We start from the raw sequence: 25,256 nt of genomic DNA on the forward strand, positions 1-25,256 counted from the left end.
CCCCACCCCGGGTTTCACGCGCAGCTCCTCCGCGCTCGAGCGCAAACCCATTTTCAATCTATCAAACGCCCAATTGGTTCCGTGGGCTTATCTGCAGCAACCATGTGCCAGATTATATATGGAAAAGTACGCGGGTGCATTTAAAGGCAGTTGATTTGTTGCCCGAGTCGGCCAACAGCACGGTGATTAGGCCTGGCAGTGTATATTAGTGATGTATGCACATTCACACTCCACCTCATTCCTTCCCCCACGCAATATTTTACCAATTATTTCCCCGGCTCCGAATTAACTGTGGGGATTTTTTTTTATTTTTTAGTAACGGGACGCTTTGCTCCGTGGGGCGGGCGGGGTGGGGGGGGGGAGATCCGCGTCGCGCGCGCAGGGTTCGCGCGCGGCGCGGGGGCATAAATCGGCGTGGGCCGCTCTCCCCGCTCTCTCCGCTGCCGCGAACAAAAAGAGAAAATTACGGGCCGATTCAATGACGGCACTGGAGGGTGTAATTAAGGGCATATAGGGGCATAAAAGGCAATGCAGGACCATTACCCCCGGTGAGTTATAAGCGCGGCCGCTTGCGATATTTTATTTTTAAAAGAGCGCGGGTCCCTTCTTCCGGCGCGCGCCAAAGCACAAGCCACATCGCCGTTCTCGCGGCGAGTCCCAGGACATCCCCTGACTCAGCAGACGCGCGGCCGACAGACGCTGGCGGAGGGGAGGGGGGAGTCGGACGAGCGGGAGGAAATGTGGACATCTCGAAACCTGCATTCGCGTGACGAGAGATGAAGTGAAATTAGACGTGATTAAGAGATCAGCCTCAAAACTCGCGCTGAACGAACCGTGGTTGAAATTAGCCCGAGACAACTGGGGGATGGCGAGAAGCACGCGTCCTCTGCTCTACCCCCTGTCCGAGACGGGTTCCGCCCCCCCCACCTGCACCCCACCTGCCCCCACCCCCCTTACCCACGGTCCCCTGCAACATCTCGACTTCGCTTCCTCTGAGCCCAGGAGCTCTTCAGATTTACACCCAGTGTGGTGAGTGTGTGGGTGAGTGTGTGGGTGAGTGAGTGTGTGGGTGAGTGTGTGGGTGAGTGAGTGTGTGGGTGAGTGGGTGAATATGTGGGCGAGTGGGTGAATTTGCGGGTGAGTGGGGGCGCAGTGCAATGCAAATACTGACGTCGTTATCCCATGCAGGGAAGCCTCGCCGAGTCTCAAGACTCCTTTCAGGAGGGTCATGTATTGGGATGTTTGGCAATTTCCTTGTTAAGGGGTAGTTTCGCTTCACGTGCAAAGGAAGAAACCAGAGTGATCACCATAAGCCATGATCAGTCCACTGCTGCGTTGTATAGCAATCCATCTGACATCTGCACCCAAGCCAGTTTCATCGCTCCATCTCCACGATGTATGCCCTCTCGAACACGTTCACTCCCTGAGCTCGATAAAGCACACCATGTATACACAGGTCCGCACAGATGGGTTCGCGAACCCCGCGTACTGCACAGCCATTTTCTGGTCGCCTCGCAGCCCAGGGGAATCGCACACATCACCCCGTGATCCACCAACCCCCGCCTGCAAGGTCCCGGGTCACAGACGCGCACGTTACCACATGGCAATGCAAACACAGATTATCATCTTTATCATGGGACGCGCTCTATCCGCTGCTGGATGAAAGCCTCCTCACGCCATCGCCATCTCCAGCGCGTCGTCCCACCTCATCGCTCCATCTCCGCGTCGGTCGTCCTCAGACACCGCAGGTTGCACTTTGTTCGCATAACACGTGACTCCTTTATGAAAACCCAAAACATTAAAGACGAACGCCAAAAAGTGTCCCGAGTGACCAATTCCTCACGTGATGAGCTATCAAAAGTGCAAACGCTTCCACGGATTTCTACTCACGCAGGTAACAACGTGTGCGGGGAGGGGGGGTAATGGAAGGGTGGACCCCCTCGGGAACGCTGCCGCCCCCCGGCGGGGGTGGCGAGGTTGGTGGCGGGGTGGGGGGTAAAGAGGAGGAACCCCGTGTCGCCAGGGCCCTCGTCAACTAAATTACCGCCTGTCAGCAGCTATAACGACAGCCCCCCCCCACGCCCCCTCCCAGCCATTAGGGCCGTGAGTCAGAGCGCCCCGTCACGGCACTCCCTCTCTCACCCCCCCCCCCCCCCCCATTGTACTCGCCCATCACGCGCAATTGCTGCTGTCCCCGGTAATTGTGTTTTTCTGGTTTGTATGTTTTTTTTCCATGAGAGAATTATCCTCACGGTGGCATCTACAGCAGCGGCTGCGCCGGGTGCTGCTTGCTGCTGCTGCTGCTGTGTCCGCCAGGGATGTGACGGTGGTGGTGGCAGGTGACGTCCTTGCCGTTGCCGAGAGAGACACAGAGGGACACGTGCTGCTCGCGGCGTCTCCACAGCACAAATTACACCCCCCCCCCCACCACCCAATATCTGTGGCTCCATAAACACAGCATTACCCCCAACCGCGCAGTCAAATTACACGGTGACCCATGGAGACGCACCTCAAACTAATGACTCGAATACGCCTTCAACAGAGATCTTACCTCGTACCGGACTTGCCTTGTGCAAAAGACAAAGGTGGCCCGTGTAGCCTTAGCAGACTGTAGGAGCGGGGGCTGTGAGCGAGCCGCAGCACCGATGAAGGCTGCCGGCACCGTGGCACACGAGGGGGGGGGGGGGGCACACCACCACGACCGGCGAGTGACCCGGCCCATCCAAATGGAGCTCGCGAGATTTGTCAATGAAAGAAAATAAATGTTGCGGTGAACAGACCGTTGGGGATAGGTTGCCAGAAACCACGCACGGCCGCCTTCGTCTCCCCAATGCGGATGCGTACACACCGCACCAGGCGGTCAGCACAGGACCGGTTCCTGATATTTGCCGCAGTTCCAGCTCGCTAAGCACCGCGTCACCGCTCCTCTTACCGCCAAACATTCACGGACAACGCCGATGCCATTGCATTGTCACGCTAACTTGTCTTCGGTGACGTGACTAGCGAGACGACGACAAAGTCTGTTGTTGCTGCTGTTACACTCGAATTTCGAAATCTCGTCTGGAATGCAGTGCAGGTGTCGCGACCAAGAGCTGCGTGCTGTACATCTCTCACGCGACGCTGCAACGGCCAGTCGTGCTCGGGCACAAATAATACACTCTGTAGGGAACAACGGACATTCCCCGAAACCTCACCCCAGTACCTCTGTGTGTTTTCCTCTCAATGGGGAAGGGTAGTGTAGTGGTTAGCGCGCTGCGCTACGAACCCGGCGACCAGAGTCCGATTGCCGCTCATAGCCAACACCAGTGACGGTTATCTTTACCGGTCCTGGTCCTCCTCCCCGAGGTAGCTAGTGCGGTGTGTAAGCATCGCCACTGGGGAGACAAAAGCGGTCGGGCGTGGTGCTGGCCACTCACCCCCTCGTGTACCGTGCAAGCCTTCATAGGTGCAATTCGCGAACATGATTCGCACTCAAACGTCTGTTAAGGCTACACGGGGGATCTTTGTCGTTGTCCTGTTTTCTTCTCAGAGCCGTGCAACCGAAGCACGTGCTGGGGTCTCGTTCCGTGTCCAGGGTCGCAAAGTTCATCTCACGCGGCGACGCGATAGATCACCGTTGAAGACAACCTCGTGGTGTTCTTCACACGGGAACGCATTTCTTCTCTCCGAGGCGAAGCGACGGATCGCGCAAACATCTCGCTCGTAAAAAAAACATTTAAAGACTCTACTTTCTATTCCAATATGACGAAAGCTAACTTTTGAGTGCGCTTGTTTTTTACGACTCCTAAAAGCAGTGCCCCCCCCCGCCCGCTCGGTAAACACCTCGTGACATCATCCATGCCGGGCCTCCCTCCTTCCCGTTGCACGCAGCACATCTCCATCGACGGGCGGCGACTCTCAATCAAAGTGTTATGGAAATAATGACCGCGTCGCGCTCACGGTGAGCGGCTGCTGACGGCAGTACACACGCCGGTTAAATAATAATAACAATAATAACACCAACAACGACCACAGTGCTCGGGCGCTCACAGCCGCGCCTCTCAAAGTGTCACGCGGCTCGGGCAGAGCGAGCGCGGCGGGGTGGCCGCCACTGTCGTCGGAGGCGATTTGCGTGGTGGGCAGGGACGGCAGCGAAACCGCGGCGACGCCCAACGACTCGACTGGCGCCACGCAGGGGCCCGCGCAGACGTCGCGACGAGAGCCTCTCTGCCTCCCCCCCACCCACCCACCCCCGTGTCTGCTCGGCTCGAGGCCGGGTTGGACCGCGCTGCGTCCCCACAGCCGCTTTGGAGGCCACGTACCGTGGAACCACTCCCCCGAATGATCTACTCCCACCCCCCGCCACGTCTCCACCAGCTCCACCACCCCAGCCGCCAGTCTCCTCCGCCTTTGACGTTTGCGCCGCGTTTGGCATTCCTGGGTGCAGAGATCACCTCTGAGATCTCTGGGATGGGGGCCGTGCGGCCCGGGGCCCAGGTGTCGCCAGCAGGAGCAGCAGCAGCTCAGAAAGCGCCCGTGCGACCCGCGGTGACGACCTAATTACAAGACTTGTATTTTTCAATTACGCAGCGCCTATCCCGCGCGTGGCTTCACGGCTGCAATGTTGTTGTTGGTTTTTGAGCTGCACGGCTAAAGCGGCGGCGGCGGGGGGGACTGGGGTTAAAGGGACGTCTTTGGCCCTAAGCCACGGACACACGCACACACACAAAACGAGAAATTCCTCTGCCACTTTAGGAGACAGCGGATCGCGGCGTGGTGACATTAATTGTAAATGTCTTCACATGCGAGGCCAGCGCGCCGCTGTCGGAGCCGCTCGTGCCTCCGTTTGACTCCCACCCCTCACAGTGACGCGCTCTCATGTCCGACATCCGAAATATAATCCCACGAGCACGTGCCTCCTCTCCCCTGAGCTCCATGTTTGAGCAGTGGGGAGTGGGGGACATGGGGGGGGGCAGGGAGGGGGCAGACCAGCAGGCGGCTCCTTTGTTGAGGCAACAGCGGCTTAATTGCAGGTAGCAGGCTAATGACGCTCCGCTCGTGTACCTGGGCGCTGGCCTCACGCATATCCTGTGCGGGGTCTCGCCTCCCTGGCTCGGGGAACCCCCCTCCTCCCAACCTCCCCTCCCAACCACCCCCAACCCCCCCTCCCCTGCATCCCGGTGGACGCTGAGCTGAAGACTGAAGCCATGAATCTCACCCCGCCGCCGAACTGTCCACGTGTACGGAACTTGAGGCCAGATTCGCGTCTTAACGAGACGACCCCCGGATTTCGACCCAGCGCTGGTGGCGAAATGTCGGCACGCCGTCACCCGGCCTCTGATTCGAGGGTTTTTATTTTAAGTCTCATCGGCAGCCACCGTCGTCATCAGCCACGCTCTATGCCCTGCTGGGTGAAGGTCTCTCAAAGCCCTCGCCAGCTCTCACGGTGCCACGATTTAACAATCCATCCGGCGCCTGCACGCGAGCTGAAGTTATTCCTCCATCTCCGGGGCGGCCGATCACGGCCCTCAGGCGTGTTCCCTCCTTTGGACGCCACTCCTTTGATCGCCTCGACCCTGAGCCTTCACCGTCCCTTCTAATGACGCGTCCTGCCCAAGCCCACTTAAATTTGTTAATTCGTTATGACGGCTCCAACTTGCGTCTGATCTCTAAAGTGCGTGCACTTCTTACAGTCGCTCGGTGCAAACCCCTCAAGCATTATTTATCCACGCACAATTTGCGCACTTTTCAGCAGTCAGGCATGTGAGAGGGAAAAAACCACAATCTCAATCCCGGTCCAAGTTTTTCTGCTGAACCAATTGCTTATAGAAAAACATCGATTCCCCAACTCCGAGACTGATGGACCAAAGCTTTATTTAACATAGATGCAAGGAGGCAGACCACGTTTTTATTGTCCCCACAAGTCCACCACGAAAGTGCATTCCAAGTTTTTGACAATTGCTCAACGCGTATCCCACTGCTGCAGCCAGTCAAGCGGGAGCCTCCCTACTCTCTCTCACTTACACACACGCGCTCATCTCTGTGTGATCCTCCAACCCCACCGCCGAAGCGCTGGGTCACGCTCGCTAGCTCTGCTGAGAAGCCTTCTCTCGACAGCCACGCACAGCGACGGCCGCATCTCCATAGAAAGCCGGGAAGCAAACACCGGCTCTTATCTTGTAACTACACACATGGCAGCGAGATAAAACAAAAATCGTGTGAAGTAATGGGGACAACCCCACCGCTATAGCACTCGATGTAACACGTATACGGGGATGGTAACACTCGAGTTCTAATGGTAATGTTTGCCTCCAGTGTGTGTTTTTAATAACCGTATGTAGGACTCGAACTAGCGTAAGGGAGCCAGAGGGACCCTGGTGCCCACAACACAAGAGCTATTTGGGATTGGGTTCTATTACTCTCTGTACTAAAGATGTGTTGTACCAAACACTCCGGAGTCAGTGGAATAAAACAGATTAATCCATTTGGAGATGCGATTAATTTAAAACTTATATTGACCAGAAAAATGCCAACGGTAGCTCTGACTGCTCTCTGAAGGGAGGTTCAGCTCCTAGGCCCGAAGCCGTTTCCAAGTTGACATTTAAAGCGTGGGTCTCAGCCCAGCCACCGATTGCCGTCATATTAGATCCGACTTTTTGCTTTATTCGGCAAATTCAAGTTCTGATGACCGACACAAATCTCGGTTTGATTGGCACTCGACAAACACCGCTGCAGCAGGGCGAGCGAGCATGTGACATTATCGCCCAACATGGAATCGATCGTGGCTTGAAAGGACCTCACAAGTAGTTATGTGGTATCAACTTCCACCAGCCGTTCTTAGGGGCGCCGTGGTGGTGAGGGTACTACCTCACCTGGTATACAGGAGGTCGTGAGTTCAATCCTGACCCTGACGCGTGTATAATTGGAGTTTGCATATTCTCCCCATATTTGCGTGGATTTTTCTCCGGTTTTTCCCTCCACATTTAAAAACATGCGTTTAGAGTCTTTGGTTCTGAGAAATTTCCACACGATAAGCCACTATCTTTTATGACCAGGTGGCTTCTGAAACATAAGCTAATATCTCAGTGGGTTTTACCTGGTAAGATAAAAAAAAGTTTAGCTTTATTTGTAAAAATGTTTTAAGTTATTTGTTCACCTTCCCTATACTTTGCACTCCAATCGTGTTTTTGTATTTTGTTGTTGTTACGTTCTGACCCACCCCGACTGGACATCTGTGAAAAAGGGCTTTAAAGCTTAATAGGCCTTACCTGGTAAAATAAAAAAAAAAGTTTAGTTTAGTTTAAATAGTAGTTTAATATGGGGTGATGATCACTGCTTCCTGCAGGAGTTCCAAAGGGAAAAAAGCCATCTTAAACAATCGGATTCCAAAAGCACACTACTTTAGGAGCATATAATTGGAGAAGTTCACTCGCAGATCGTTTTAGTAACACCTGAAACGTGGTCACACGCGGGGCGAGCGTTTCACAATGACCGTCGTGGTGATCATCACCACCACCGTCAGAAATGCGCGCCGTCGGCGACAGAGGCCCTCGGTCGCGCCAACCAAGAGCGTCCGCGTCGTTCCACCGCACTGTGGAAAGGCCTTCCCTGCAGGGTCACGACCGAGTCGCTATGGATGTGACGGAGCCATGGGCGGCTGAAGACGGCCGCCTCCGACGGTGCCACCGTGGCTCGGACGGCCACCCGAGAACCGATGTCCACACGGGTGGACAGGAGTCGGGTGCGGTGACCGTCCTCCGTTCTTGCGACAAAGGTCAAGTGGGCGAAGATGTCTCGGGTGGACGGCGTCCTTCGACGGCGGGAAGCCTCGCGTTGAACGCCGACGAAAGAATGACCCCGAGTGAGCCCGGACTTGTCAACTCGGAGCCACGCCTCGTTCGGATGTCGACGGAGGACTGCTCGGGAGTGCCAGGTGTTGTAGGTTTGGGGCTATACGGCGACCGGGAGACGGCAGTCGAAGTGTCACGAGCGTGGGTGGCACTCTTGGCTTCCTCCCGCACATCACGAGTGGCGTATGGCGAATATCCCACAGCAGCAGGGCCCTCCTCAAACAAAAAGGAAGCCTTTCCTGGGTAAATAAAGCACGTGACTATGATGCTCAGCTGGTCGCGTGGGGTGGGGGTTAAAGTGTGCGTACTCAAACTTTCCAAGACGCCTGGCCAGCGTGGAAAGAGTAGGCCAAATGCCCTCGAGAAGGGCTCTCGAGAGCGCCCTCGATTAGAGGCCCTTCCGGCAGCAGTGGCGCGAGCAGGACATTGCAGTGCTGCGCCTGTACCCTGTACCATTATTAGGGAACAGACCAGCGCCAGTCTGAGTGACGCTCGGAACCCCCGGGGTGAAGTGGGGGGCGGCGGCGTCGGTCGCGACTACGTGAAGGCGGTGACAGACGCGGGAGGCGGCCCCGAGCGCCGATTGCATCTCGTACCTCTCCCTCTCCCCCCCCTCTCCGCGCCGTCTGCGTTGAGCCGCGACCCCGGGGCGACACACGTCACCGCGGCTTGGCCAAGGTCACCAGTATGTATGTGTTGAACTTCTTTCGCACCGTACGTAGCCAACCACGCAAATCTCGAGGGTACACTGGCCTTCTCTACGCACGCCGGACACACGGCAGCGATCCCCGTGAACCTCACGGCAAACGTCATCAACGGCGCAGGTCGGAGGCACCGGCCCCGCTCGCCCCTCTCGTGATGGATACCGAGCGAGGGAGCCGCGGCGGAGGCGGCGGTGCTCACCGCGCGCGGTGCAATGAGCTGTGGCAGAAACAATTAAAAGCACTCCGCTCGTTTTTCAATGAGAACAAAACGCAGCTAATTGAGGCGAGCGCCAGACATTTCCATTCGCTTCCCCGACGTCGTCGCCGCCGCCGCCCCCGCGGAGCTTTCGGCTCTCCACTCAGCCGCGCTCGGCCGGCCCCCACAATGCACCGCTCGCGGGCGCGCGCGTCTGCTGCACCAACAAGAATTTAACTTCGTCCGTACCCACGACCGCGGGCAAAAAACAATTCTCCGTAATCAACCGTAATTATGTAATCACCTCAATCACCCCAAACTTTACCTGTTTCCCCCTCCGGGCCAACGGCTCGACGTGCCGTGCGCGGGGGAGCGTGTGCGAGCGTGTGCGAGCGGGCGTGAGCGCGAAGGAGCACGTGCGGTTATTGCTTCACATCTCCCGCTCATGCCTGGGATGTTTTTCTTCTTTTTTCCTCCCCCGCAAAAAATTCATTTTCATCTTTACGACGTCGCGGCAGCCGCCGCCCGCGCATCGACGGTAAAACGAAGGCCAGGGCGGATGGCGCAACGGAAGGGGGGACATGCGCGCGCACGCCCTCACGGCGCCACGCTCGCGAACAACCCACGGCGGACGCGACCGCCGAGCGACGCGGGGAGCCGTGGTCGGGAGGAGGACTGGGGAGAAACGGGTCCTGGCCGTGCTCTCGCGCGTGAGGATTTAGGAGTCGCCATTCCAGCCGCCGCCACAAACGCCCGTCCCGGGCGGGCGACACGAACCGCCCACGCGGAGCAGCTGCCCGGCTCGCCGCGGGCTCCGGATCGCGAGAACGGCACGATCCTGCGCCATCTTCATTACGGCGGCCGTGACAATGACTAATATCATTATTACGCTCCTTTACCCAGGAAACCCTCTCGAGACTGTTTCAGTCGAGTAGGGGGCGACGTCGCTGTGCGCAATCCCACTTGAGCGACCGTCAGTATCGTTCGTCACGGACATCGAGACTATAACGAGGTGTCTTGTTCGTCACGGGCGGTGACGACAATGATGAAATGTGCAATCACGATGTGATTGAGTGGTTCGGGAGGGGGGGGGGCTGTGGGCTGTGATGCCGATTATGACGACAGGGAACCGCGTCGACTCGGGGCGACGCTCTGACCGGACGAGGAGGCTTCACGTTCGCGCGCGTGCCGACGAGTCCACTCGTCACCCCCCCAAAATAAATTGACAAACGATTCAAAGTCGGTTCACGTCTCGTTGGCCTTGCGAGCTGGCGCGAGGAACTGCCGGGTCGCCGGGAGCGGGTCGAGTGTGCGCCGCACAATCCGCACGGCAAGGAGGAATGCGGCTTTTTTGCGCGAGCGTCGTTTAATTTTTATAGATTTTTTGTGCAAATGACGTGCGTTATGTGCGTCACGTGATGCCCGCTCCCTTTCTCCGTTGTGAGTTTCGCCGGCGGCCAGAGCTCCGTGGAAACGGTGGCGATTCACCGCGCCGCGGCGCGGTTTGGGCAGCCGCCACGGCGCGAAACCGGACACGCGATTCGACCGGCCAGCGATGACGGAGCGCTCACTAATCGGTTTGGCCTCTGACAAATCGACAATTAGGACAGAGCATACCGCGGCCGAGTGTGACGCTATTAAAAATAATGAGCACGAGGCGCGGGTGGAGGGGTGGGGGGGCAGAGGAGACGGAGAGAGAAGTAAAATATCGAGAAAGGGAAGAGAAGGCAGCGTCGCTTGAAACGGATGTCTCGAGTTGGACGCCGACCGCTCGCGGACCGGCACGGATCGGCATCGGCCCCCGCACTCTCCACGGTGCTCTCGCCAGCACTGCCTCCCGGCCCGTGTCCACGGGCGCGCATCCACGCTCGCAATCGTCTCGATGCGAGGCTGGTTATAATTAACGGCGAAACGTCACACTCTCCAACACACCGGTGTGCTGAACTAGTCACTAATTGGCATGTTTTGTTTACGAAACAAAGCTTACTAATTGGCTGCGTCGGGAGGTGGCGGGTTGAACGATACATTTATATTCACGAGATCTAACTCGCAGAGACCTTTTTAAAGAGACGGGTGAAACGTTGCACGCGGCATTTCTGTGCAGTCGCCCAAAAAACGGCTCTTCCCTCTCGCCCCTCACTGCCGGCCCTCACCCGCTAGGTCCACCTTCCATTCACCTTCCACCATCGACTGGAAAAAAACGAAGCTCATCTCTAGACAATAATGCAATTTATAACGCGCGCAAATTTGCGGACGTAACGGCCGCAACTCAAGAGGCGCGGAGCCAAGCTCAGAGTCGCTGTAGATGTGAGTTTTTAAGTGTCTCTTGAAGTAGACGATTGAGGCGATGCTGCGAATGTGCAGAGGGATAGCGTTCCAGCCACCGAGAAGCGGTGCATAGACGTGACCATCCTGGATCTTGGTATCAAGAGGAGGTCGCGAGTCGCACTGCGAAGGCATCTGCCGTGTGCTGTGTTGCAAGTCGGTCCGTCGGCGGACACCGAGCGAAGCCGAGTGATGTATCGAGGCATTGAGCAAAGCCGCTCAGAAACAAAAGCCCCGTCAATGTGGAAAAGGGCGGCGGGGCAGCCGAAGGAGGCAGACACCAGCTGAAACTCTGCACGCGTGTGTGCGTGTGTGTGCATGTGTGCGCGTCTGTACGGTGGCCCAAAGTGGTTAGGGCATTGCACCTCGAACCCGCGCCACCCAAGTTCCATTCCCACTCATGGCCAACACCGGTGACGAATATCTGAACCGTTCCTAAGCATTGCCTAGGTCGACTAAACCTTAAATAAGTGCCTGGTGCAACGTGTAATCGGCACTGGGGAGGCAAAGGCGGCCGGGCGTGGAGCTGGCCACCGACCCCGTCGTGTGCCGTGCCAGCCTTCATAGGTGCTAAAAGCACTTGCCTTAAAAATCTGTTACGGCTACACGGGGGATCTTTGTGTGTGCGTGCGTGGGCGCGATGTGATGTCATACTCTCGGGGGTGGTGGAAGAGGGGGCTGTTAAAATTGCGCGGTGGCACGACAACTCCGGCTTTGATGGCACGCCAGCGTTGCCCGCGCGCCGACGCACTAACAGAGACGCATTCATTGCGCTAGCGCAGCACAAAGGTCGGAGGCTCCGCCACCGTGCACGCGTGCGCGTACGTGCGCACTCGGTTGCACAGGCGAGGGAGGAACGGGAGAAACGGGAGGACGATCAGTGGCGTAGTTACGGAGTGTGCAGGCGGTGCCACCGCTGCGACGAGGGGGAGATTGGGTAGGCAGCACCAGATCATTCCTTGTACCGGGGCCACGCTACGCCACGGAGGAGTGTGGTGGAAGAGCGGCGGAGGCGGGGAAGTGGGGGTGGGGGGTGGGAGCTGGGCTGGGGGCAATCCCCGTCGGGAGCCGCTTCGCATCGTCGCGGGCACGAGGAGGTGACGCGCGGCGCACACGAGCGGCGGTCCTCGGCTCGGACTCACCGCACCCACCCAACTCACCGCACCCACCCAACTCACCCACCCAACTCACCGCACCCACCCAACTCACCCACCAAACTCACCGCACCCACCCAACTCACCGCACCCACCCACCCAACTCACCGCACCCACCCAACTCACCGCATCGCACCCACCCAACTCACCGCACCCACCCAACTCACCGCACCCACCCAACTCACCGCACCCACCCAACTCACCGCACCCACCCAACTCACCGCACCCACCCAACTCACCGCACCCACCCAACTCACCGCACCCACCCAACTCACCGCACCCACCCAACTCACCGCACCCACCCAACTCACCCAACTCACCGCACCCACCCAACTCACCGCACCCACCCAACTCACCGCACCAACCCAACTCACCGCACCCACCCAACTCACCGCACCCACCCAACTCACCGCACCCACCCAACACACCCGCCGACCTTTTGACAATGAACTTGAGGTGCAGCCTCTCTGCGAGTCGTGGAGCCACCCTCGGGGTTCAGCTGCCCACGCGATGGGGTCGCCCCCCGCACAATTCTTGGGCGCCCCAAGCACCACCGTCGGCAGTAGTGGCAGTGGCAGCAGCGGCGTCAGCAGCGTGTACACCTGACATGAGCAGTCTCTATGAAACACGACTAGCGCCAATGGCAACATTAATTTAAAAAGAGCAACTCAAAGAGTGAGCAAGGCCGTCTTGCTTTGATTCAATGTGTTTTTTATTATTCAAGTCACCTGTGTGTTGATGCACAGCAACAAATGTCAACTATATATACTGTTGAAATATGCATAACATGTGATTTACTATAAATAATACTGAAAAAACGCACCTAGCACAAGGTCGCGAAGCCGATCGGCCGGGGTTTGGTGTCCGCCGCAGGCAGTCGGCGAGGTCACGGGGGGGACGTCAGAACCACGTGGATGACGACCGACCCAACGACGGAACTGACCAATTGAATGAGCATGTGAACCGCTGACCGGTCAACAAACCAAACGACCGATCGAGTGACTCGGCATCCGACCGAGCGACCGACGTAACAACTGAAGAATAACCGACCGAAAGAATGAACGAGCCACCGAACGACCGACCGGCGTGCCGCCCTGCAGCGCGGCACGGGGGGGGGGGGGCACGAATACGAACGGTGGGAGTCGCCGCGGCCGCCCCTTTCCGGGGGCGCCGGGGCCACGGATTCCGTGAGGCTGTCAGCCCGGTGAAACTTTACTCTCTGGAATTCGGCACGAACCGTGGCCTTCAGGAGTAGAAACCAACGGGGGATGCATGCCTGCATCATAAACAATCAAATTCCGGCCGCCCGCTCGCCGAGCTCGGCACATCGGCTCCGGGGTGCTCGGAGTGCGCCCGAGCGCGGTGTCGCAATGCGCCATGCTCCTTTCCTCCCCCTGCAATGTAGTCACTTAAACGCCGACAAACAACAAAAAAAATCCCCCGCTAAATCTTCGAAAATTCATCCCTACGCCGAAGATAGCCCCCTCGAGAGAGGTGACGACGCTCGTACAGGTCAGTGGGGGGGGGGGTACTTTCCCCAACCCCCCCACTAACTCCCACCACTCCCCCCAACTAATCCCCACCACCGCCCCGCCCACTAACTCCCACCACTCTCCCCAACTAACCCCCACCACCAACCAACCCCCCCCGCCACACTAAATACCACCACTCCTCCCCACTAACCCCCACCAATGCCCCCCCACTAACTCCCACCACTGCCCCCCCCCCCCAACACTCACCGCTCTTCCACCCTCCCCACCCCACACACACCCCCCCCCCCCCCCGCAACCAGGTCACGCAACCGAGGAGAAAGTGAGCGACGCAGCCGAGAGACGAACGCCTCTCCCCCTCCCACATCCACCACGAGATAATATAACATGCTCAGCAGGGCTTTGGACCCAGTTAGCACTCGGATGGGAGACTGCCCGGCAATACCAGGATTTGTCAGCTTGGGCTGAGAGGTGGCAGGACAAGCGATGGATTCCTGAGTCTATTTGTGCAGAGATTTGAGTGTTATCCCAAAGTGCACATGGCACGTTGCCTTGGGCTGCTATTGATTCGTCCAACACGAAGTCAAACTCTGATGCATGGGACTGGGATGAACGTCCCAATGCAGCAGGACTCTCCTAACAATGGGTCTTGAGACTCAGGGAGGGCTGCTTTCCTGGGTAAATAAAGGCAATTACTTTTTTGTTCATTATATATTTGGTGACATCACCACGGTTAGCGATGAAGACATCTTAACGAGTGCATCGCGGAATCGATTAAAAAAACAAAATCGCCCTTCAAAACCCAACGTTCAGAACTCTCTTCAGATCCGATGCTCATCCCGCCTGCGAAGCACGTGCCCAGCCGCACGTCGAGTGCCGCTCTCTCAGCGATAACGACAGCAGCCGGTGACCCCTGCTGCACATCCCCTGTAATACAACAAGAGGTCAATTGCTCCCTCGCTCGCTCGCTCCCTCCCTCGCTCCCTCCCTCCCTCGCTTGCTCACTCCCGCCCATCTCACACTTCCTCCTCTTCTCCATCGCCAACATCTTCACTCGCGAGCCGCGTACTCCTCTCCCGCTCCCCCCTGCTCTCCCCAATCCGCCCTTTCACTTTCCCATTCTCCCGCACGCTATCGCTCCCTCTCTCCCGTACGCACGCGCTCCCTCCCTTCATCTTTCTCTCTTCTCCCAGTTCGCTCGCCCACTCTCCGACCCCCCCTCCGCCCGCCCCACCGTGCCATGTGTTTGCAATCAGGCGCCTGTTCCACGTTAGTGCCCAGACTGCCGCCGCCCCGCCGGCCCGCCGGCCCGCCTGCGCCAGACAGACAGCGGAGGACGGTACCGGCAGCGTGTTTGTGTCTCGCCGGCGCGGCTGCTGCTGGAATGCCTCCCTCGGTTAGCGGTAATTACTGCGCTCCCCCAACGAGCTGGCCTCGAGCCACCCATCGCCCATTTCTTTTTTTGTTTCCCCCTTTATTTTTCGTGCTGCGCCCGTCGACCGCCGCCACCCGCCGCCACCGTTACAACAAGTCAGCGCCGTCTTTGATAACCGAACCCATGCCAGCAGCTTCCTGCGGAAACCACGCAGGATATATGTTTTAATTTTATTTCCCCCTTTCCCGCCCTCTCCGCCCCCCTCCCCTCCAATAACCCCCCCCAGTCTCCCTGCCCCCCCCCCACCTAACCCCCTCCCCTCCACACAAGTTCCCCGACCTCCACATGGTCCCGGTTTATTGTGGTGTTTGTTTTCATCCACTTTGCACAACAGAGCCTTCATAACCGTTGCAGCGACGACGCGGAATCTCTGCAAAGCCCCAGCGCTGAGCCACAGGCGTCCGTCACAAACCGCGGGACAATAAAGGAGGTGTGGCTGGGGTGGGGGTGGGTGGGGGATGGGGTTGCGGGGGGAGCGGGCACAGAGGGACACGGTGCTGGGTGACTCGCACCCGGGGTACGAGAGGAAGGCGGTGGGCACGGGCCCTGCCCAGAGCGCCCCAGCGCCGCGGGGAAGTTCACCGACTTTAAGCCTCCGCCTTTCTCCCGGGTTTAATTAGCGCCGCGCATTTGAGGAGTTTACGCGTTTCAATTGCGAGGAATTACGTGAAGCAGAAGGCAGGGGATTGGGAAGCCTACGAGCTTAACTTTGACGAATCGAGCGTTCGGGAGTTTAATGGTTTCCCTGTATGGGACCTGCGCCCGCGTTATGGTGTCACGCCAGTTGTGACGTCACAACGGACGCGGCTCGTCACGTGTCAAAACGAATCCTGGAAATTGCGACACGTTTTGATGCGGTACCCTGCGATACATCAGAGCATCCAAAAACGCAGGAACAACGACACGTTTTAGTAAACACAATCCCTGGTGGGCAGTGTGGAACCTGTTGTTCCTACCTGTATAATTCACAACCATTTGTCAATCCCACTGCTGGTCAATGCCCACTCCACACCGCGTTGGGCATGAGGGTTGTGGGTCCATACTTCACCAGGCTGGTCCGTAGCGATTGGTGAAGACGTAGGGTGGAGGCAGGCCCAGGACCGGTTGAGTTGTCAGCCGCGGGGCGGGAGTCGGCCTCGGGTCGCACAGGTCCGAGGTGCGGCGCGCCGACCGCTGCGCCGCCGCCCCTGCGACTGTAAACAACGGCACTCTGTGTATGCCGTCTGAGCGCCACGTGGAGCGAGCGGGAGACACGAGATCAGGTGGAGGGAGCTCGCCGACTGCAGAGGCACCACACACGCCACACGCCACGCGCACCACGCACGCCACACGCACCACACACTCCACGCATGCACCATGCATGCACCACGCACACACCAGACACGCCACACACACCATACACGCCACACGCACCACACACTCCACGCATGCACCACGCACGCCACATGCACCACGCACGCCACACGTCACACGCACACACCACACACGCCGCACACACCACGCACGCACCACGCACGCCACACACGCCACGCACGCCACATGTACCACGCACCGCACACTCCACACGAACCATGCACGCCACACGCACCACGCACGTCACACCACAGATAAAGACAAAGATCCCCCGGCATTGCCTTAACAGACTGTTGAGGCAAGTGCTGTTAGCGAGCACCTATGAAGGCCAGTACAGTCACTGTAGGGGAGGCCCAGGAGCTGCTCCGATAATATAATCATCACTGGTGTCGACCGCTAACCACTACACTACCGCTCCCCACAAAGACACTACCGATCCCTGGTTCAAATAATCATCAAATGTTGTTGACCGTGAAAGGGAATCAAACCCAGGTCACCAGGGTCATAGCGCAGCGCACGTTTGTGCGCACACTCGTGTATGTCACGGCCACCACCAGGGACGATACGCTGAACAAGTCCTGGGCCTCCCCTAGGTCGACTCTTCCTCAAATGAGTACTTGGTAGAGTGTGAAAACATCACCATTGGGGAGACAAAGGCGGTCGAGTGTGGTGCTGGCCACCCACTCCCTCGTGTGCCTGTCCAGCCTTCACAGGTGCTCGCTAACAGCACTTGCCCCGACAGCCTGTTACAGGTTATATGGGGGATCTTTGTGTGTGAAATGCATGCACATGCATGCATACGTGTTTGTGCAAGTGAAGATGCATGCACGTATACGTGCACGTGTCTGTGCGTGTGAGCGTGCGTGTGTTCCACACGTGTGTGTGTGTGTCTGTACGCGCGTGCGTGGGGATGTGGAGTGAGACGCAGTAAAGGTCGAGCGTCGTTTCTCCTTACCCCCCACCCCCTGCCCGCCCCGCCCCACCCCGCCCCCCACCGGATCCTCACACCTTGTCACTCTTCTATGGCTACTGCTGCCATGGTTACGGTTCCCGTGAACTTCACTCGTTGAGTCTTTCATGTTGAGGACTCGTCTCATACACACCGTGTTCAACCACCATGGCACTGTAGGTCACAAAACAAAGACAAAGACCCCCCTTTATAGCTTGGGGCAAGTGCTGTTAGTGAGCACCTATGAAGGCCGACAGGGCACACAAGAGGGTGGGTGGCCAGCACCACGTCCGGCCGCCTCACTCACACACTCACCCACTCAACCACTCACTCACCCACTCAACCACTCACTCACCCACTCACTCACCCACACATTCACCCACTCACCCACACATTCACCACCCACTCACTCACCACACTCAACCACTCACTGACTCACACGGTCACCCACTCAACCACTCACTCACCCACACATTCACCCACCCACTCACACAACCACACATTCACCCACTCACTCACACACTCACCCACTCAAACCACTCACTTACCCACTCACTCATCCACACATTCACCCACCCACTCACTCAATCACACATTCACCACCCACTCACTCATCCACTCAACCACTCACTGACTCACATGGTCACCCACTCAACCACTCACTCACCCACTCAAACACTCACTCACCCACACATTCACCCACCCACCCACTCACACAACCACACATTCACCCACTCACTCACCCACACATTCACCCACACATACACCCACCAACTCACTCAACCACATATTCATCCACTCACCCACACATTCACCACCCACTCACTTACCCACTCAACCACTTACTGACTCACACGGTCACCCACTCAACCACTCACTCACCCACTCAAACACTCACTCACACAACCACACATTCACCTACTCACTTACCCACACATTCACCCACTCACTCACACACTCACCTACACATTCACCCACTCACTCACACACTCACCCGCACATTCACCACACGGCAGGTCGCACCACTTCTGCTTCCGCTTCTGACACCGCACTGCTCCACTTTGGAATTCCAACCCAAGGTCGCCTATCTCTCCACGCTCTCCTAAAAACAATAACAACAATAACCTTGCTCAATTCAAGCAACGTGTTGGACTCTCACTACAACAACTCTGACGGCGCTGTTTGTTTCCGGCTGCTTGACGTTCTGGGCCTGCGCTCAGCAGTTAAACAAAACATTTTTTTTAAATCCCCTTCAGCACAGTTCACACATAACCGGTAATTCCCTCAATCAATCAATCACCGAGGGTATTACACAGCGACGTTAATTACACGGCAATGATCAAACTACACGCACGGCACTTTCATTGAAGGTGAGTCCCAGCAACATAACGTCCATTCCCACGCCAGCGCGAGCGGACGGTTTTCCCAGCCCGTCCCGGCAACGACGCGTGCACCGCGCCTGGCACTGGTGCCGCGCACCGGGGAGGACGGCTCATAGACAGCGCGCGTGTGGCACTGCAGAGTGTGCCACTGACACACGCCACCTGTGTGCTGCACACCTCGGCGGGCCACAAACCGGTCCCACCGTGCGATCAGCGGACCCTGCAGCTGAGTCATCAGCGGCACGCACACATACACGCACGCACACACACGCAGGCACGCACACGCACGCACACGTACGCACGCACACATGCATGCACACACAAGCACGCACACGTACGCAGACACACACGCACACACGCACGCACGCACACACCAGCACACACTCACGCACACACTCATGCACGCACACACCCCCGTGTCACCGACTGACGTCACCGTACCACTGACGTGCGTGTGTCACGCTGCAGGCACACCCGGGAGGGAATTCCTTCCAGCCGCGTCAGCAACGCAGAAAAACATTTACACATCCGGCACACCACATCCAAATCTCTCGCAGCGGCCCTGGCTTACCGCTCTCTTCGCTCGCCGCTTCCTCTGATCTAGCAGCGACCCGGGAACATTGCTGCGAGAATTGTAGGCCCTGGGCACTCCTCCGCACCCCTCCTTGTGCCGCCGCCAGCCCGCCACGGAAGCGCTAATTGATCCGAGCAAACGTGAGGAAGCGCACCGTGACCTCTGGCGGCGGCCAAATTAGCGATCGCAGAGAGGGCGAGCCAGCGAGGTGAGGGCGACACCACCACGTGCACCGGGCCCCACCCCCCGCGCACCCCCCCCCACTCCCCTGCCCCCCTCCCCCACCAGACCCGGGCCACCAGCGGGAGGGGCCGGTGCCGGGCACACAGCGGGCGAGCGGCGGGTGTTGGTGAGGCGACCGCTCGCCGGAGTTTTCCGGCCATTATGAGGCTCCTGACTCGGGGGGCCGGGGGCGATCGATCAGAGCTGTCACCGTCACGGGGGCCCCCACCACTACAGAGGGGCCCGACGCGTCACAATAGGCAGCGGCGCGTGGGGGGGGGGGGCGTGGGGGGGCCTGTGTGGGGGTGTGCGGGTGCAGTGATGTGTGTGCGGGGTGCGGTGATGTGTGGGTGTGTGGGGGTGTGCGGGGTGCGGTGATGTGTGGGGGTGTAAGGGGTGCGGTGGAGGTTGGAGTGTGTGGATGATGCGGCTGGGGATGTGTAATTCAGGGGGGGCGTTGAGTGTGAACCAAGAACCTGGCAACCTGAGTTCCATTCCCGCTCACAGTCAACACTGGTGACGATTATCTGAACAGGTCCTGGGCCTCGCCTAGGTCGACTCAGCCTCAAATAAGTACCTGGTGCGGTGTGTAAACACCGCCACGAGGGAGACAAAGGTGGGCAGGCGTGGTGCTGGCCACCCACCCCTTCGTGTGCCGTACAGGCTTTAATAGGTGCTCGCTAACTAGCACTTGTCTTTGTGGTGAGTGCGTGTGTGTGTATGGTGTGTGTGTCGTGTGTAGTGTGTGTATGGTGTGTGAGTGTGTGTCGTGTGTAGTGTGTGTATGGTGTGTGAGTGTGTGTAGTGTGTGAGTGTGTGTCGTGTGTAGTGTGTGTATGGTGTGTGTGGTGTGTATGGTTGTGTGGTGTGTATGATGTATGATGTGTGTGGTGTGTATGGTGTTTATGGTGTGTATGGTGTGTGTGGGGTGTATGGTGTGTGTGGGTTGTGTGTGGTGTGTGATTGTGTGTGGTGTGTATGGTGTGGTGTGTGTGGTGTGTATAGTGTATGGTGTGTGAGTATGTATGGTGTGAGTGTGTGTGCTGTGTATGGTGTGTGAGTGTGTGTGCTGTGTATGGTGTGTGTGGTGTGTGTGTGTGTGGTGTGTGAGTGTGTGTGGTGTGTGAGTGTGGTGTGTATGGTGTGTGAATGTGTGTGTGGTGTGTATGGTGTGTGAGTGTGTGTGGTGTGAGTGCGAGTGGTGTGTGTGGTGTGTGAGTGTGTGTGGTGTGAATGGTGTGTGAGTGTGTGTGGTGTGTGTGGTGTGTGCGGTTTGTGTGGTGGGAGTGTGTGTGGTGTGTGTGGTGTATGGTGTGTGAGTGGTGTGTATGGTGTGTGTGGTGTGTGTGTGGTGTGTATGGTGTGTGTGTGTGGTGTGCTTGGGGGTGGACTCTGCGGGTATGCTGTGGCAGCTGAAGCATTGTGACGCCACACGCACGGACGCGCGGGTGGCAGGACGGGGAGGGGGGTGAATGCAAGAGGAATGATTATAATTTTTAGCACCGCACACGCTTTGATATCCAAGACAAACGCACTACGAAGCGGAGAACTCCCCGTGCCCAGGCAGGGAAGCGGTGAATGGGCACGGCTCTAATTAGGCGCTTTAATTGGCGCCCTCGTTGCGGCCAATCGGATCGTTTAGATGTAGATTCGAAAAAGCTGCCACCCCCCTCCACTGCCCCCCCCAACCCCCTCCCCACCCGTTTGAACGCAACTCGCTCTGCCCCGAGGCGCTGACTTTGATGTCGAGTAGAAATAAACGCCGCGTATGTGCAAGTGCGCGCGTGTACCCGTGTGTGCGCGTACGCAACTATGTGCGGACTCCGCTAGACCCGCACGTTTGACTTCCCTCGCCGCCCACACCCCTCCCCCTGCACCGAACCCCCCCCCCACCCCCCTCGTCAAAAAAAAGTCGAAGCGGTTTTTGAGCGTAAACATTCAAGGCGCACGGTGAATTCACATCACACGGCACGTTCCGTGCGGTCACGGGCGAGCAGGCGTCAGGAGGGCGGACGTCGTCCGTGACGGCAGCGACGCGCGACTGATAGCCGCGAGCGCGCCGGCGATCGGGTCGTGTGCGTCACTCAGGAGGGCTCCCGACTGTCGTCTCTGGCTTCGCCGAACCCGTTAATCATCAGTAACATCCACAAATATGAAGGAGCCATCACGGCGATAACACTCGGCTGCTGCTGCTGCTCCTGATGCCGTTGTCTGGCCTGAACGTGAAAAACATTCATAGAAATGTGACAGTACCTGTTCGAGTAATTATCCTTGTGGACATCTGTGGAAAAAAATCTTCATGGCTCATTGGATTCCTCCAGGATAAAAAAAAAAATTCAGATTTTGATATATATGATATATTTCAGTAAACTATGGTCGAATTCTAATGATTCTATTGTATTTTGTAAATTGTACAAATTATATCACTCCCGATCGATCGCATTATTTCTGAAGATCAATAAACGATGCAAAACGTCGTGGCAGGTTAGGGCGGCACAAGCACAGAGCGACCGCCGCTGGGCTGCGTTCCGCGGGGCTACCGAGCTCTGCCCCCACGGTCGCACCGACCGTCGTTCACGCGGCTCAACTCCAGGTGCCGTCCTCCGCTGGCCCTTCCGTGAATCGTGGAAGCGACGCAGCATGGTGCGAGTTCGAGTCGGGGCCTGGGGGGGCGGCGTCCACACCAATGGTGCACGGTGTCCCCGTGTCTCAGTGTCCCCGTGTCTCTGTATCTCCGTGTCTCCGTATCCTCGTATCTCCGCGTCCCCGTGTCTCTGCGTCTCCGTGGCTCTATGTCGCTGCTTCTCCACGTCCATATGTCCCTGCGTCTCCACGGGCCCATGTCTCTCTGCCTCCATGTCCATGTGTCTCAATGTCTCCCCGTGTCCCCGTGTCTCTGTGTCCACCCAGGACGCATGTTTCTCCGAGTTTTGTAATTCTCGCCATCATGACGACCAATCAGCGGAGACTCTCAGCTCCACATGCATACGGTGCATACACACGAAGCGTGCGTACGGTGAACATTTTCTAGAAAGTTTTTATGAAGAGCACAAAAGACACAAACTCCCCCCCCAACGATCCATAAATGGTAGGGGCGATATTTATGCTGTTTTCATAACGGGGAGAAAAAAACCGCGGCATTAACCTCGACGCTGTGAAGGCTTTACCAAAGATTAGGTACACGCGGGCTCCCCGAAGGACGACTGCACATTTTAAAATTTAAATACATCGCCTTTATTCCCGGGCTTTAGCCTCTATTGCAATGGTCTCCGAAAAACCTAATCCATTATTTAGGCTTTTGGTATTACGGCACGAGCTTCAAAGCTGTCAGCACAAACCCACAAATGTCCTCATGCATATTCCTTCAACTTTGTCCAGGATTTACCAAATTAATATCCTTTTAAAGTAGAGACGGGCGGGGCGGGGAGAAAAATACTCCCAAACATGAAATAAGCATACAAGTTTGAGAAACTTTTACGCAGCCTGCGCTAAATATCAAGTCTCGATCTGTTGCTGAACGGCGTTGCCGTCGCCGTTGATGTTAGCCGTCGTTACGGTTCTAGCGGCACGGAGTTGCGAGCGCAATTTTGCCGGTCCCACGCATCGCTCGCAACCGCAGTGGCAGCGGCAGCAGCAGCAGCAGCAACGGCAAACTCGCCGGCGAGTTTCGCGTGGCTCGGGGCTTCTGTCCACTCGTGCTCTCCGCCCCCCACACACCCGCCCCCACCCCCTGAAACAGGGCAAAAAATAAATAAATAACACTGAAAAGTTTAAAAAAAATTCCGGGAGCCACGGCGACAGAGATGAATGGCTGCGTTTCATCTCGCGAAGGCCCAATAGACCCGGGCGCAATTTGTATTCGCGGGAGCTGCCTCGTACAGCGCCGCTTATTGAGACCAGGTGCGTCTCACCTGCCCGGCCGCGACCCGTACACAACGACTAACGAGGCTGCCGCCCCCTGCCACCTCCGGTGAACGTCTCTCGTGCCATTGTCTTCTCCGGCAGTCCCTCTCCCTCCCTCCCCGTCTCCCTCTCCGTCGGGTCCCGGGAACCGAATCTCGGAGAGAAACGGCTCTCCCGGCGCTGGCAATTTAGCGTAAAGGCACACCCGCTGTGAATACGCACTGTAAACACTCGAGATGGGGAGCGTGGGGGGGGGCAAAAGCAAATTCATGAAAACACTGAGTAGGCCACCACTCGCTCGTCGCAGCAACCTCTGCTCGGACTTCCTGCCGATCGTCTGCGCCGCTGCTACGGCCAGGGCGTCACACCCGAGCATCGCCGCTTCGGGAGACCTTGTGGTGTCGTTTGTGATTCAAGGAATTTTCCACCGGCCTCCTGGCCAAAGGCTCACTTTTTAACGTTTCAACGTTTACAAATCTTCTTGGCAGCGAACAATAAAAAAAAAAATTCTTGGTGTTTTATTTGGAGTGCCATGCCAACGCTAGGCCGTTTTTAATATTAACAAGAAATCGTACACGATTAATCTCAATTATATCCGCTTTGCACGGCACCCACTCTCCATTTATTTATTTTACACCCAAAACAGAGGGGCTTTTCTTTGCGCTCATTAACGCGAGCTGGGCCACCGCGAAGCGGCGCGCGCGGGGCAGAGGAGAACGCGCGGGCATGGGGACGCCACTGGGGGGGGTGGGGGGGGAGGGCGACGCGATGAAGACGCAGGACGACGGACTGAGACGGGACGCGCGGCGCGCTACGCGCGGGTAGAGACGGGGAGGGGGCAGAGCGGCGGACTGCGAGCGACAACGCGCAGAGAGTGCGGCGCAGCCAGAGAGGCTGATGAGAGAGAGGCAGGGGGAGTTTTGCGGTGGAGGGCGGTGGAGAGTGTACGCAGGAGGAGGAAGGAGAGGGGGAATGGGAGGACGCGTGGCGAGCGAGGACCCGCGACGGCCCTGCGCGTCCCGCCTGGTCCGCATTACCGCCTCCGCTGCCTTCCCTCTTCCTTCACTTTGAAGCCCTGACCGTTTAGCCAACCTTGTCCTGCTTTTGGTTTAAAATGGAAAATACAATTCAGATTTCACATGAAAGGCGACCCGATTCCTTCAATTATTATATTCCATACTGAGTTTTTTTGGCGGCCCGGGCGGTGGGGGGGGGTGCCCGCGGGAGGGACTCCTCGGGTCACGTTATCTCCGAGCATCCTGCAGGACGCCGCCGCTGCCGCCGCCGCTGCCGCCGCTCAAAAGACCCCCGTTATTGTTTCACGCCGCGCCGTTTATTAACAACAGAGCCCGGTGCCCCGCGCCGTCCGGCCGTGACCACCAAAACTAATCACTTTCAACTCTCGCGTGCGCGCGTGCGAGCGTGCGTGCGCAAGTGAGCGAGCGCACACAGACAGCTGGGCATGCCCATAAGCCGCCCTGCAAATTGCCCAGATGTGCGAGGGATTCACGCCCGGACTCCGTGTCACTCACCGTCTCTCTCTCTCTCTCGCCGGGACCCGCTCCCTGCCGCCAGTCTCGTGCCGTGAGGGCTGAGTACCCGCAGCGCCTGCTCGCCGAGTCCTGGCAGCCGCCGAACAGAACCGGCACGCGAACGCGGCCGGGCCATGTCATGTGGCCGTGGTCTCACGACGACGGTGACGACGACGGTGATGATCCTCCCTTGTGAATCGCAAGAGAT

At 57.7% G+C, this 25,256-nt stretch overlaps 1 long non-coding RNA gene across 7 annotated transcripts in view; it reads right to left on the bottom strand.

The window, feature by feature from the left end:
• Positions 1-13,999: 13,999 nt before the first annotated feature.
• LOC144935015 (uncharacterized) overlaps positions 14,000-25,256 on the bottom strand; it is a 29,555-nt gene continuing 18,298 nt past the window's right edge. For 4 of the 7 annotated variants that reach the window (XR_013637246.1, XR_013637250.1, XR_013637249.1 and 1 more), the window contains exons 3-4: positions 18,430-18,537; positions 15,399-16,326 (exon numbers count right to left, since the gene is read on the bottom strand). This is a non-coding gene — a long non-coding RNA (uncharacterized LOC144935015). Of the gene's footprint in view, positions 14,626-15,398; positions 16,327-18,429; positions 18,538-19,388; positions 19,635-25,048; positions 25,139-25,256 lie in introns of those variants that run through there. The other 3 variants (XR_013637245.1, XR_013637247.1, XR_013637244.1) reach the window with 3 other exon arrangements.

The sequence above is a fragment of the Lampetra fluviatilis genome, chromosome 12 (assembly GCF_964198595.1).
Source record: "Lampetra fluviatilis chromosome 12, kcLamFluv1.1, whole genome shotgun sequence".
In the NCBI taxonomy this organism is placed as follows: domain Eukaryota; kingdom Metazoa; phylum Chordata; class Hyperoartia; order Petromyzontiformes; family Petromyzontidae; genus Lampetra; species Lampetra fluviatilis.